Source organism: Pristis pectinata, chromosome 7, assembly GCF_009764475.1.
Source record: "Pristis pectinata isolate sPriPec2 chromosome 7, sPriPec2.1.pri, whole genome shotgun sequence".
Taxonomy (NCBI): Eukaryota; Metazoa; Chordata; class Chondrichthyes; order Rhinopristiformes; family Pristidae; genus Pristis; species Pristis pectinata.
Window position 1 is genome coordinate 52,582,236 of NC_067411.1, and position 12,950 is coordinate 52,595,185.

General features: G+C 44.7%; 1 protein-coding gene across 4 annotated transcripts in view; it reads left to right on the forward strand.

Annotated features, from left to right (window-relative positions):
* LOC127572977 (RNA exonuclease 1 homolog) overlaps nt 1-12,950 on the forward strand; it is an 86,103-nt gene that overhangs the window by 26,045 nt on the left and 47,108 nt on the right. The gene's annotated exons all lie outside the window — the stretch shown is intronic.

Here is a 12,950-nt window from a genome sequence, read left to right on the forward strand (position 1 = left end):
ATCTTAGAATTAGAGGGTACAGTTTCAAGACAGAGATGAGGAGGAATTTCTTTACCCAGAGGGTGGTGAAATTGTGGAACTCCTTGCCATGCACAGCAATGGAGGCCCAGATCAGTGGGGGTGTTCAAGGAGGAGATAGACAGATATCTAAATAGTCAGGGTATCAAGGGATATGGGGATAAGGCTGGAAAATGGGATTAGAATAGTTTTTTTCTTTTTTTTTCTCTTTTTTTCTTTTCTTTTCTTTTTTTCTTTTTCTTTTCTTTTTTTTTTCCCACCCCATTTCTTTTTCCCTTTTCCTTGGAGCAGACTCGATGGGCTGAATGGCCTGCTTCTGCTCCCTTGTCTTGTGATAATGAAGGCCATACATACTGGATGCTTACTAATAAATTACTGCAGGAAATTGAAGAAAATCTTTTCTACCAGGTGAATGGGGAAGTCTATCACTGGCTTCTGGAGGGAGAGGCTGAAGCAAAAGAATCAATGTATTTGCAGGGAAGCTGGTTGAGGGCACAATGCATTAGAAGAATGATGATGAGAGGAGAAGGTGGGAGAATGTTTGTGTGCAGCTTATGTTGGCACAAACTAGCTGAACTGATTTAGTCTGTTGCTGTGCTGGCCATTTGATGTGATGTAGAATTGGTCCAGGCATTTTTCTGGCTGATGCCAAGTTTCCAGTGTTTTCTGAAGTATAGTGGAACCTTGAAATAACATGGGTGTTGGGGGAAAATTCAGAACCTATATTATAAATCAATTTAAGACATGATAATACTTGCTGTGTATACTAAATATGCCTCATTATTTTGCAGTTATTTCAAGGTTGCACTGTATTATGTTGGTAGATTGAACCAATAATTTTTCACAAGACTCAAGATTTCACTTGACCTGTGAATGAGGTACAAATTCAAAGTCAAGTTTATTGTCATATGCATGCATAGGTGCAATGAAAAACTTGCAGCAGCTTCACAGGCACATTTCATATAAGCAGCATTCACAAGAAAAACATTAAACGTAAATTGTACACAAGTTTTACAAGAAGGAACACAAAGCAGAAGTCAATAGTGTAGTAATTAGGGTTGTGCTGGTTGGTTCAAGAAACAAATGGTTGAAGGGAAGTAGCTGTTCTTGAACCTGATAGTGTGGGACTTCAGCCTTCTCACAGTTACCGTCAGGCAGGAGGTACAGAAGATGGCATGACCTGGATGGTGGGGATCTTTAGATGTTGCTGCCTTGAGGCCATGACTCTTGTAGATACAACTGATGGTGGGGAGGGATGTGCCTGTGATATTGTGGGCTGAGTTCTCTATTCTCTGCAACTTCTTGTGTTCCTGTCTTTTTGAATTGCTGTACCAGACCATAATGCAACCAGTCAGAATACTCTGAACAGTACATTTGTAGGAGTTCGTTAAAGTATTTGGTTACATGCCAAACCTCCTTAACCTTCTGAGAAAGAAAAGACACTGGTGTGCCTTCCTTGTGATTGCATCTATGTGCTGAATCTAAACATTGCCAATGTCATAACCAAGTTAGCTGATTTACTGGAGCAATAGTCTGCAGTAAATCTGCTCTGTGGATGTAATCTTGAATGTTCAATATCTGCTTTCCATCGCCCCCAAGGCCAGGTTGATGAAATGTGCCTCTCTGTATACCGCCAAAGTGCCTCCCCAGAAAGTGGCTTGCAATCCAAAGGCTAAAGTATAAGGAGGGATTGCATAAACCCATGTGCTTTCTAAAAGTTAAAATGTCAGAAATGCTCAAGATGTGAAGAAGAATTGTTAGGAAATGTAGAGATGCTGTTTCCCCTAAGCTGGGGGCATGAGGTCCATCCCTTTCAGGAATAAAATTAAGAAACACTTCTACAACTTGTTGGAAGGGAAATCTGGACATTAAACAGTTATTTCAAGGTGTATGCATGGAGCAGATTTACTGCAGTGTATGGCTGCAGTACATCTTCAATGACTGCCACTACCTGATTTTTGTTTTCCCTCTGGAAACCCAATCATTTGGCATCGAGCTCACTTGATCCTTTTTCCCACACTCCCTTTAAATTCTTCTGTGTCACTGTGTTTGGACTGTGTGGTGAGTTGGGTGGGGGGGGGGGGGGTGGGGTTGGTGGGGGAGATGTATGGCTGGGGGAGGAGGGGACAGCAATTATTAGTCATGGTGAATGAGAAATTGGAGGCCTTTGTGTGTCACATAGTGAAGGATACTCAGGCTTTGATAAATTCCTGTAACCATGGCATTTGTGTGTCTGGTCTCGATGAGTTTCTGGCCAATGGTGACTGCAAGATGTAGATGGAGGAGGACTTGGTGGTTAGACTCTGTTGGATCCAAGCATTGGTATTTTTGGTGGAAATCTCAGGAGGAAGGCAAGGTCCATCAACTACTTGGCATTTCTGTCTGAACATGGTTGCAACTGTATCAGCCTCTTGAGCATTCGCATTGTTGCCCTGCCATTGATGGGGATGTTCTTGGAGTTACTTTATCCCATTGGCTGTTTAATCGTCTATCAACATTTTCGACAAGATGTGGCAGGACTGCAGAACTTGGATCTGATGGGTTGATTTGTGAGAGATGTATTTCAGGTCAAGTTGTTCATTGTCGTATGCACAAGTATGGTGAGGTCTAGGTACAATGTTATTGAGAAAGGTGAGAGATGAGATTGTCAGGGCCTTGACTGGTGAGTAGCTAATGTTGTTCCATTATTCAAGAAGGGAAATGGGGATAATCCTTGAAACTATGGACTGGTGAGTCTCATGTTAGTGGTAGGGGAGTTGCTGGAGAGGATTCTTGGGTATAGGATTCAGGAGCATTTGGAAAACCATGGCCTAATCAGGGACAGTCAGCATGGTGATGTGCAGGCAAGTTATGTCTTACTAACTCGATTGAGTTTTTTTTTTTGAGGAGGTAATGAAGGTGATTGATGAAGTTAGAGCAATGGATATTGTCTATGTGGATTTTAGTAAGGCACTTGACAAGGTCCCTCATGGGAAGCTCATCCAGAAGATTAAGATGCATGGGATCCACAGTGAATTGGCCATTTGGATTCAAAATTGGCTTGCCCATAAGACAGAGGATAGTGGTCGATGGGACTTGGTCTGGCTGGATGTCTGGATATACACCAAAGATTGGTGGTGTTGTGGATAGCATAGAAGACTGCCAAAGGATACAGTGGCATATAGATCAGATGTAGATATGGGCAGAGAAATGACAGATGGAGTTTAATCTGGCCAAGTGAGAGGTGTTGTACTTTGGGAGATGAAATGTAAAGGGACAGTATGCTGTTAATGGCAAGACCCTTAACAAGTGTTGATGTACAGAGGGATCTTGGAGTCCAAGTCCATAGTTTCCTGAATGTGGCTGCACAGGTTGATAGGGTTATAAAGAAGCCATATGACATGCTTGCCTTTATTAGTTGAGGAATTGAGTTTGAGGCAGGAAGTTATGTTGCAGTTTTATAAAACTCCAATTAGGCCGCATCTGGGGTATCGTATTCAATTCTAGTCACCCCATTATAGGATGGATGTGGAGGCTTTGGAGAGGGTGCAGAAGAGGTTTACTAGGTTGCTGTCTGGATTAGAGGGCATGTGCTATAAGGAGAGGTTGGACAAACTTGGGTTGTTTTCTCTGGACTGGCAGAGGCTGAGGGGAGATCTGATGGAGGTTTATAAGATTATGAGAGGCATAGAATAGGTAGCTGGTATCTTTTTCCCAGGGTTGAAGTGTTTAATACCAGAGGGTATGCATTTCAGGTGAGAGGGGGCAAGTTCAAAGGAGATGTGTGGGGTAAGTTTTTTTTTACACAGCATGGTGGGTGCCTGGAATGTGCTGCCAGGGTTGGTGGTGGAGGCAAATATGACAGAGGCATTCAAGAGGCTCTTAGATACATGAATGTGCTGGAAATGGAGGGATATGGACATTGTGTAGGCGGAAGGGATTAGTTTAGTTGGGCATTTGATTACTAATTCAATTAGTTCAGCACAACATCGTGGGCTGAAGGACCTGTGCATACTGTTCTATGTTCTGTGATACATACAGGGCTTTTGCATGGATTATGGTCTTTCAGTTCACTTAGTAATGAGAAATTTGCAGCAGCCTCACAGGCAGGTAGATTCAGACAACACAGAACATGAGTTATAATAGTGTTTTTTGCCATTTGACATGTAGTCCTGTGCTGCTGCTTCAGTAGGCTGGCATCTCATCTTTAGTAATGTCTGGTGCTGCTCCGAGCATGCCCCTTTGCACTCATTGAACAGGGTTGATCCACTGACTTGATAGTAATGTAGAGTGTGGGATATGCAGGGCCATTATGTTACAGGTAGTGTACATTTCTACTGGAACAGAAAATATGGAACAATACAGAACAGGAACAGGCCCTTTGCCCCACTATGTCTATGCCAATCATGGTGCCAATCCTAATTCGTCCCATCTGCCTGTACATGAGGCTATGTTCCTCCTTCCTGTCTGTTCATGTGCCTGTCTAAATGTCTCTTAAATATTACTATCATGTATTCTTCCACTGGCAGCACCCTGATCCTCCATAAATTTCCTCCCTTATCCTTGAATGGTCCTATCCTCTCCCCAGTTAGAACCATAGAACCATACAGCACAAAACAGGCCCTTCGGCCCACCATGTTGTGTTGTCCATCAAACCACCCTCAAACTACCTAACCCCTTCCTCCCGCATATCCCCCCCATCCCACACTCCTCCATATGCCTATCCAACAAGCTCTTGGACCTGTCCAATGTATCTGCCTTCACCACCACCCCAGGCAGTGCATTCCATGCACCAACCACTCTCTGGGTGAAAAACCTCCCCCTGAACCTCCCACCCATAACCTTAAAGCCATGCCCTCTCGTCTTGAGCATTGGTGCCCTGGGAAGGAGGTGCTCACTGTCTATCTATTCCTCTCAGTATTTTATATACCTCTATTATGTCTCCTCTCATCCTCCTCCTTTCCAGTGAATAAAGCCCTAGCACCTTAAGCCTCTCCTCATATTCAATACTCTCTAATCCAGGCAGCATCCTGGTAAATCTCCTCTGCACCCCCTCCAATGCCTCCACATCCTTCCTATAATGAGGCGAGCAGAACTGAACACAGTACTCTAAGTGTGGCCTAACTAGAGTTTTGTAAAGCTGCGTCGTCACCTCGCGGCTCTTAAACTCAATCCCGCGACTTATGAAAGCCAACATCCCATTGGCCTTCTTAACTGCTCTTTCCACCTGTGAGGCAACTTTCAATGAACTGTGAATGTGAACCCCCAGATCCCTCTGCTCCTCCACACTGCCAAGTACCTTGCCATTCACCCAGTACTCTGCCCTGGAGTTTGTTCTTCCAAAGTGTACCACCTCACACTTCTCCGGATTGAACTCCATCTGCCACTTGTCAGCCCAGATCTGCATCCTATTAATATCCCTCTGTAAGCTCTGACAGCCTTCCACACTATCCACAACACCACCTATCTTAGTGTCGTCTGCAAACTTACTAACCCAGCCCTCCACCCCCTCATCTAAGTCATCTATAAATATCACAAAAAAGTAGAGGTCCCAGAACTGATCTCTGCGGGTCACCACTAGTCACTGCCTTCCAATCTGAGGGCACTCCTTCCACCACAACCCTCTGCTTTCTACAGGCAAGCTAATTCCTAATCCACACAGCCAAGCTTCCTTGGATCCCTTGGCCTCTGACCTTCTGAAGAAGCCTACCATGAGGAACCTTATCAAACGCCTTACTAAAATCCAGGTAAACCACGTCCACCGCACTGCCCTCATCAATCTTCCTGGTCACCTCCTCAAAGAACCCTATCAGGCTTGTGAGGCAAGATCTTCCCTTCACAAAGCCATGCTGGCTGTCCCTAATCAGTCCATGGTTCTCTAGGTGTTCATAAATCCTATCCCTTAGAATCCTTTCTGACAGCTTACCCACCACAGATGTGAGACTCACCGGTCTATAATTCCCTGGTCTATCCCTATTACCTTTTTTGAACAAGGGGACAACATTTGCAAGCCTCCAATCCTCTGGCACCATCCCTGTGGACAACGAGGACTCAAAGATCCTTACCAGCAGTTCAACAATCTCCTCCCTAGCCTCTCGAAGCAGCCTCTTGTTTTCAATGTATGCAAAAAAGTGTTGATGGTTCAGTTCTCAGCTGCCAAATCTGTTCCTAATTTATCCCATTTTGCATGTTTGTAGTGCCTCATTACATGATGGAGAATATCCTTGGTGTGTAGATGGGACTTTGTCTCTACAAACACAGTGTGGTCGTCACTTCCACCAATGCTGTCATGGACTGATAAATCTGCTACAAGTACATTAATGAGGACAAGAAAATTCAGTTGTGTCATAGGTTGGGCTCTCCCCATCATGGAGGGCATCTACAAGAAATGATGTCTTGGGAAGGTGGCATCCATCAGGGACCCCCACCATCTTGATGCTGTCATCAAGCAGGTGGTACAGGAACCTGTGAGGCTGCTGCAAATTTCTTATTACTAAGTGAACTGAAAGGACTTCAAGGTTCAACAACAGCTTCTTCCTCCCTGTTAGTTTCTTCACCAGCATTGAGCCACAGGCAAAGTTCCAGAAGACTGAAGGATGGCTAATGTTGTACCATTATTTAGGAATGGCAGCAAAAACAAGCCAGACAACTACGGGATTGATCAACATTTGGATAGGCAAGGTCTAGTTCGGGATGGTCAGCATGGCTTTGTGCATAGGAAATCATGTTTGACAAATCGGAGTTTTTCCAAAGAGGTAACCAAGAAGATAGATGTGGGTAGGGAAGTGGATCTGTCTATATGGACTTTAACAAGGCCTTCGACAAGGTCCCACATGGCAAGCTAGTCTGGAAGGTTAGATTTCATGGGATCCAGGGAGAGTTGGCTAATTGGATTTTGTAATTGGCTAGATGGTAAGAAGCAGAGAATGAAGGTTGTTTCTCAGACTGGAGCCCTATAACTAATGGTGTGCCAAAAGGGTTAGTGCTGGGATCTCTGTAATTTAACAAAAATGATTTGGATGTGAATGTACAAGGCATAGTTAACAAGTTTGTGGGTGATATTAAAATAGGTGGTATCCTAGATGGTGAGGAAGGTTGTCAAAATTACAGGGTAATCTTGATCAGATAAGTATGTGGCCTGAGGATTAGCAAATGGCCTTCAATCCAGATAAAAGTGAGATATTGCATTTTGGGAGGTCAACCCAGGGTAGGACTTGTACAGTGAATGGTAGGGCCCTGGGGAGTGTTATGACATAGGCATTGAAGATGGTGGGTGATTATCAGTCAGGGCATTGAGTATAAGAGTTGGAACATTGTTACAGTTATATAAGTAGTTGCTGAGGCTGCACTTGGAGTACTGTGTACAGTTTTGGTCACCCTGTTATAGAAAAGACTTGGTTAAACAGGAAAGAGAACAGAAAAGATTTATGAGGATCTTGCCAGAACTAGAGGGCCTGAATTATTGGGAGAGGTTGGCCAGGCTAGGTCTTTATTCCTGGGAACATAGGAGAATGAAGGGTGACCTTATAGCAGTCTTTAAAATTATGATAGGCATAGATAATGTAACAGTCTTTCCTCCAGGGTAGGGGAGTCCAAAACCAGGGGCCATAGATTTAGGGTGAGAGGGGAAAGATTTAAAAGGGACCTGAGGGGCAACTTTTTTGCACATAGTGGTGAGTGTATAGAACAAGCTGCCAGAGGAAGTACTTGAGGCAGATACAATAGTATCATTTAAGATGCATTTGGATGGGTACATGGAGGGGAGGGGTCCAGAGGGATATGGGCCGAACACAGGAAATTGGGACTAGCTGGGTGGGCACAATGGACTTGTTGGGCTGAGGGATTTGTATCTGTGAGGTATTGCTCTACGACTCTGACTATCTTGATCTGCTAAGTAAGTGGGCTGAGGATTGCCAAATGGCTTTCAATTCAGATAAGTGGGAAGTTAAACCAGGGTAGGAGTTGAATGAGTGGGCTCTGGAGAGTGTTGTGGAACAGAGGGACCTTGGAGTACAAGTACATTGTTTGCTGAAAGCAGCATCGCAGGTAGACAGGGTGGTGAAGAAGGTGTATGGCGCTCTGTCCAGTTTACTGATTCCTTTCCTGTAACAGTGTGACCAAAACTGTACAGGATACTCCAGGTGTGGTCTCACTAATGTCTTGTAGAACTGCAACATAATGTCCCAGCTCCTATATTCAATGTCCACCCTATCTATCTGAGAAGCCACTTTCAGCAAACTATGCACTTGCACTTCTAGGTCCCTCTGTTCCATAACACTCCCCAGGGCCCTACCATTCACTGTACAAGTCCCACCCTAGTTTGATCTCCCAAAATACAATAACTCCCAGTTATCTGGATTGAAAGCCATTTGCCAGTCCTCAGCCCACATACCTAGCTGATCAAGATCTCCCTGTAATTCTTTCATAACCTTCTACACTGTCTATAACACCACCTATTTTTAGTATCACCCACAAACTTGCTGACCATGCCTTGTTGAGCGATATGGGCAAATGGGTCCAGTTTGGTGGGCAACATGGTTGGCATGGATGAGTTAAACCAAAGGGCCAGTTTCCATGCTATATTACAGAAACATAGAAAAACCCCTACAGCACAATTCAGGCCCTTCGGCCCACAAAGCTGTGCTGAACATGTTCCTACCTTAGAAATTACTAGGCTTACCGATAGCCTTCTACTTTTCTCATCACCATGTACCTATCCAACAGTCTCTTAAAAGACCCTATCATATCCGTCTCCACCACCGTTCCCGGCAGCCCATTCCACACACTCACCACTCTGAGTAAAAAAAAACTTGCCCCTGACATCTCCTCTATACCTACTCCCCAGCAGCTTAAACCTATGTCCTCTTGTGGCCATCATTTCAGCCCTGGGGAAAAGCCTCTGACTATCCACCCAATCAATGCCTCTCATCTTGTATACCTCCATCAGGTCCCCCCTCATCCTCCGTAGCTCCAAGCAGAAAAGGCTGAGTTCCCACAACCTGCTTTCATAAGGCATGCTCTGCATTCCAGGCAGCATCCTTGTAAATCTCCTCTGCACCCTTTATATGGCTTCCACATCCTTCCTGTAGTGAGGCGACCAGAACTGAGCACAGTACTGCAAGTGGGGTCTGACCAGGGACCTATATACCTGCAACAATACCTCCCGGCTCCTAAATTCAATTCCCTGATTGATGAAGGACAATACACCATATGCCGCCTTAACCACAGAGTCGACCTGTGCAGCTGCTTTGAGTGTCCTATGGACTCGGACCCCAAGATCCCTCTGATCCTCCACACTGCCAAGAGTCCTACCATTAATACTATACTCTGCCATCATATTTGACCTATCAAAATGAACCACTTCACACTTATCTGGGTTGAACTGCATCTGCCACTTCTCAGCCCAACTCTGCATCCTATCTGTGTCCCACTGTAACCTCTGACAGCCCTCCATACTATCCACAATGCCTCCAACCTTTGTGTCATCCTCAAACTTACTAACCCATCCCTCCACTTCCTCATCCAGGTCGTTTATAAAAATCACAAAGAGTAAGGGTCCCAGAACAGATTCCTGAGGTACCCCATTGGTTGCCGACCTCCATGCAGAATACGACCCTTCAGCAGCCGCTCTTTGCCTTCTGTGGGCCAGCCAGTTCTGGATCCACATTGCAATGTCCCCTTGGATCCCATGCCTCCTTACTTTCTCAATAAGCCTTGCATGTGGTACCTTATCAAATGCCTTGCTGAAATCCATATACACTACATCTACTGCTCTCCCTTCATCGATGTGTTTAGTCACATCCTCAAAAAAAAATTCAATCAGGCTCATAAGGCAGGACCTGCCCTTGACAAACCATGCTGACTATTCCTAATCACATTATGCATCTCCAAATGTTCATAAATCCTGCCTCTCAGGATCTTCTCCATCAGCTTACCAACCACTGAGGTAAGACTCACTGGTCTATAATTTCCTGGGCTATCTCTACTCCCTTTCCTGAATAAGGGAACAACATCCGCAACCCTCTAATCTTCTGGAACCTCCTATCTCCATTGATGATGTAAAGATCATCGTCAGAGGCTCTGCAATCTCCCCCCTCGCCTCCCACAGCAGCTTGGGGTACATCCCATCCGGTCCCAGCAACTTATCCAACTTAATGCTTTCCAAAAGTTCCAGCACCTCTTTCCTAATATCTACATGTTCAAGATTTTCAGCCTGTTGCAAGTCCTCACTACAATCCCCCCCAGATCTTTTTCCATAATGAATACTGATGTAAAGTATTCATTAAGTACCTCCACTATTTCTTCCAGATCCATACACACTTTCCCACTGCTGCACTTGATAGGCCCTATTCTTTTGTATCTTATCCTCTTGCTCTTCACATACTTGTAGGATGCCTTGGGGCTTTTCTTAATCCTGCCTGCCAAAGCCTTCTCATGTCCCCTTCTGGCTCTCCTAATCTCCTCCTTAAGCTCCTTCCTGTTAGCCTTATACTCTTCCAGATCTCTAACATTACCTAGCTCTCTGGACCTTTTGTAAGCTTTGCTTTTCCTTTTGACTAGATTTATTATAGCCTTTGTACACCACGGTTCCTGTATCCTCTCATGACTCCCCTGTGTCATTGGAACATGCCAATGCAGAACTCCACACAAATATCCCCTGAATATTTGCCACATTTCTTCTGTACTTTTCCCTGAGAACATCTGTTCCCAATTTAACCTTCCAATTTCTGCCTGAGAGCCTCATAATTCCCTTTACTCCAAATTAAACTCCTTTCTAGTCTGTCTGTTCCTATCTCTCTCCAGTGCTATCGTAAAGGAGATAGAATTATGATCACTATCTCCAAATTGCTCTCCCACTGAGAGGTCTGACACCTGACCAGGTTCATTTCCCATTACCAAATCATGCACAGCCTCTCCTCTTGTAGGCCTATCTACATATTGTCAAGAATCCTTCCTGAACAGTTAACAAACTCCACCCCATCTAAACCCCTCACTGTATGGAGATGCCAATCAATGTTTGGGAAATTAAAATCTCCCGTCACAACAACTGTTATTCTCACACTGTTATTCTAGGATCTGCTTCCCCATCTGCTCCTCAATATCCCTGTTACTATTAGATGGCCTATATATATATATATAAAAAAAACACCCAGTAAAGTTATTGACCCTTTCCTGTTCCTAACCTCCACCCACGGAGACTCCGTAGACAGTCCATCCATGACGTCCACCTTTTCTGCAGCCGTGACACTATCTCTGATCAACAGTGCCACCCCCCCACCTCTTGCCTGCCTGCCTGCCTCCCCTGTCCTTTCTGAAACATCTAAAACCCGGCACTTGAAGCAACCATTCCAGTCCCTGAGCCATCCAAGTCTCTGTAATGGCCGCCACATCGTAGCTCCAAGTATTTATCCAAGCTCTAAGCTCATCCACCTTGTTCACAAATACTCCTTGCGTTAAAATAGACACATCTCAAACAGTCTGTCTGAGCACGTCCCTTCTCTGTCACCTGCCTATCCTCCCTCTTGTACCTACTATTAGCTTTCTCTATTTGAGAGCCAAACACCTTTTCCCCAGTCTCTCCAGTTCGGATCCCACCCCCCAACAAATCTCGTTTAAGTTCCCCCCAGTAGCCTTAGCAAACCTCCCCGCCAGGATGTTGGTCCCCCTGGGATTCAAGTGCAACCCGTCCTCTTTGTACAGGTCATACCTGCCCCAAAAGAGACCCCAATGATCCGGAAATCTGAATCCCTGCCTCTTACTCCGATCCCTCAGCCGCACATTTAACCTCCACCTCATTCTATTCCTATACCCACTGTCACCTGGCACAGGCAGTAATCCTGAAATTACTACCTTTGAGGTCCTGCTTCTCAACTTTGATTCTGTGACTCTTTGACTCACTGCCATCAGCTTCTTGAACTGACCTGAAAAGCCTTAACGCTACCTTAGACTATATTTCTTTGCTCTCAATCTTGTACTAGTGTTATGTTTTGTTTTTTTTGCAGATGTTATTTATGTATAATTTGTTAATTTCATCTTGTATTATACTCTGCTGCTGCTGCAAAAGGCTAATTTCCATAACATTATACCCTATGTATGCCTATTGACAACAATAAATTGTGTCAACAGCAGGTAGTGAGTGTGTTGCTTCACTCACTACCTGCTGTTGACCCAGTCTGACAACTCTCCTTCAGCAGTTAGCCAGCTCGATCTGTGGTGGTACTACCAAGCCACTTTTGGTGATGGATGTTGATGTCCCAAAGTATTCAACACTTTTGCTGTTTTCATTGCTTCCAAGTGTTGTTCAGCATGGAGGAGCATTAATTCATCTTCTGAAGGATGGTGGGTGGTTATCAGGCAGAAGTGTCCTTGTCCATGTTTTATCTGATGCTCTGGGATTTCAAGGTCTGGAATCAATATTGAGGGCTATTTCCTCTTGCCTGTATTGTGCTGTGCCCCCACTTCTGGATCTAGTCACCACATTATGGAAGGATGTGGAGGCTTTGGAGAGGGTGCTGCTTTGATTAGAGGGCATGTGCTATGAACAGAGGTTGGACGAACTTGGGTTGTCCAACCTCTGTTCGTAGAGAGGCGGAGGCTGAGGGGAGACCTGATGGAGGTTTATAAGATTGAGAAGCATAGATAGGAGTAGATGTCCATTATCTTTTCCCCAGGGTTGAAATGTCTAATACTAGAGGGCATGCATTTAAGGTGAAAGGGGGTAAATTCAAATGAGTTGTGGGGTAAGATTTTTTTTACAGTGGTGGGTGCCTGGCATGTGCTGTCAGGTATTGTGGAGGCAAATGTATTAGAGGCATTTAAGAGGGTCTTAGATACACATGAATATTCAGATAATGGAGGGATATGGACATTGTGTAGGCAGAAGGGATTTGTTTAGTTAGGTTCTCCTAATTTGGATACCAGTCTTCAGATGTGGGTCTGGATAGGTACTTGCG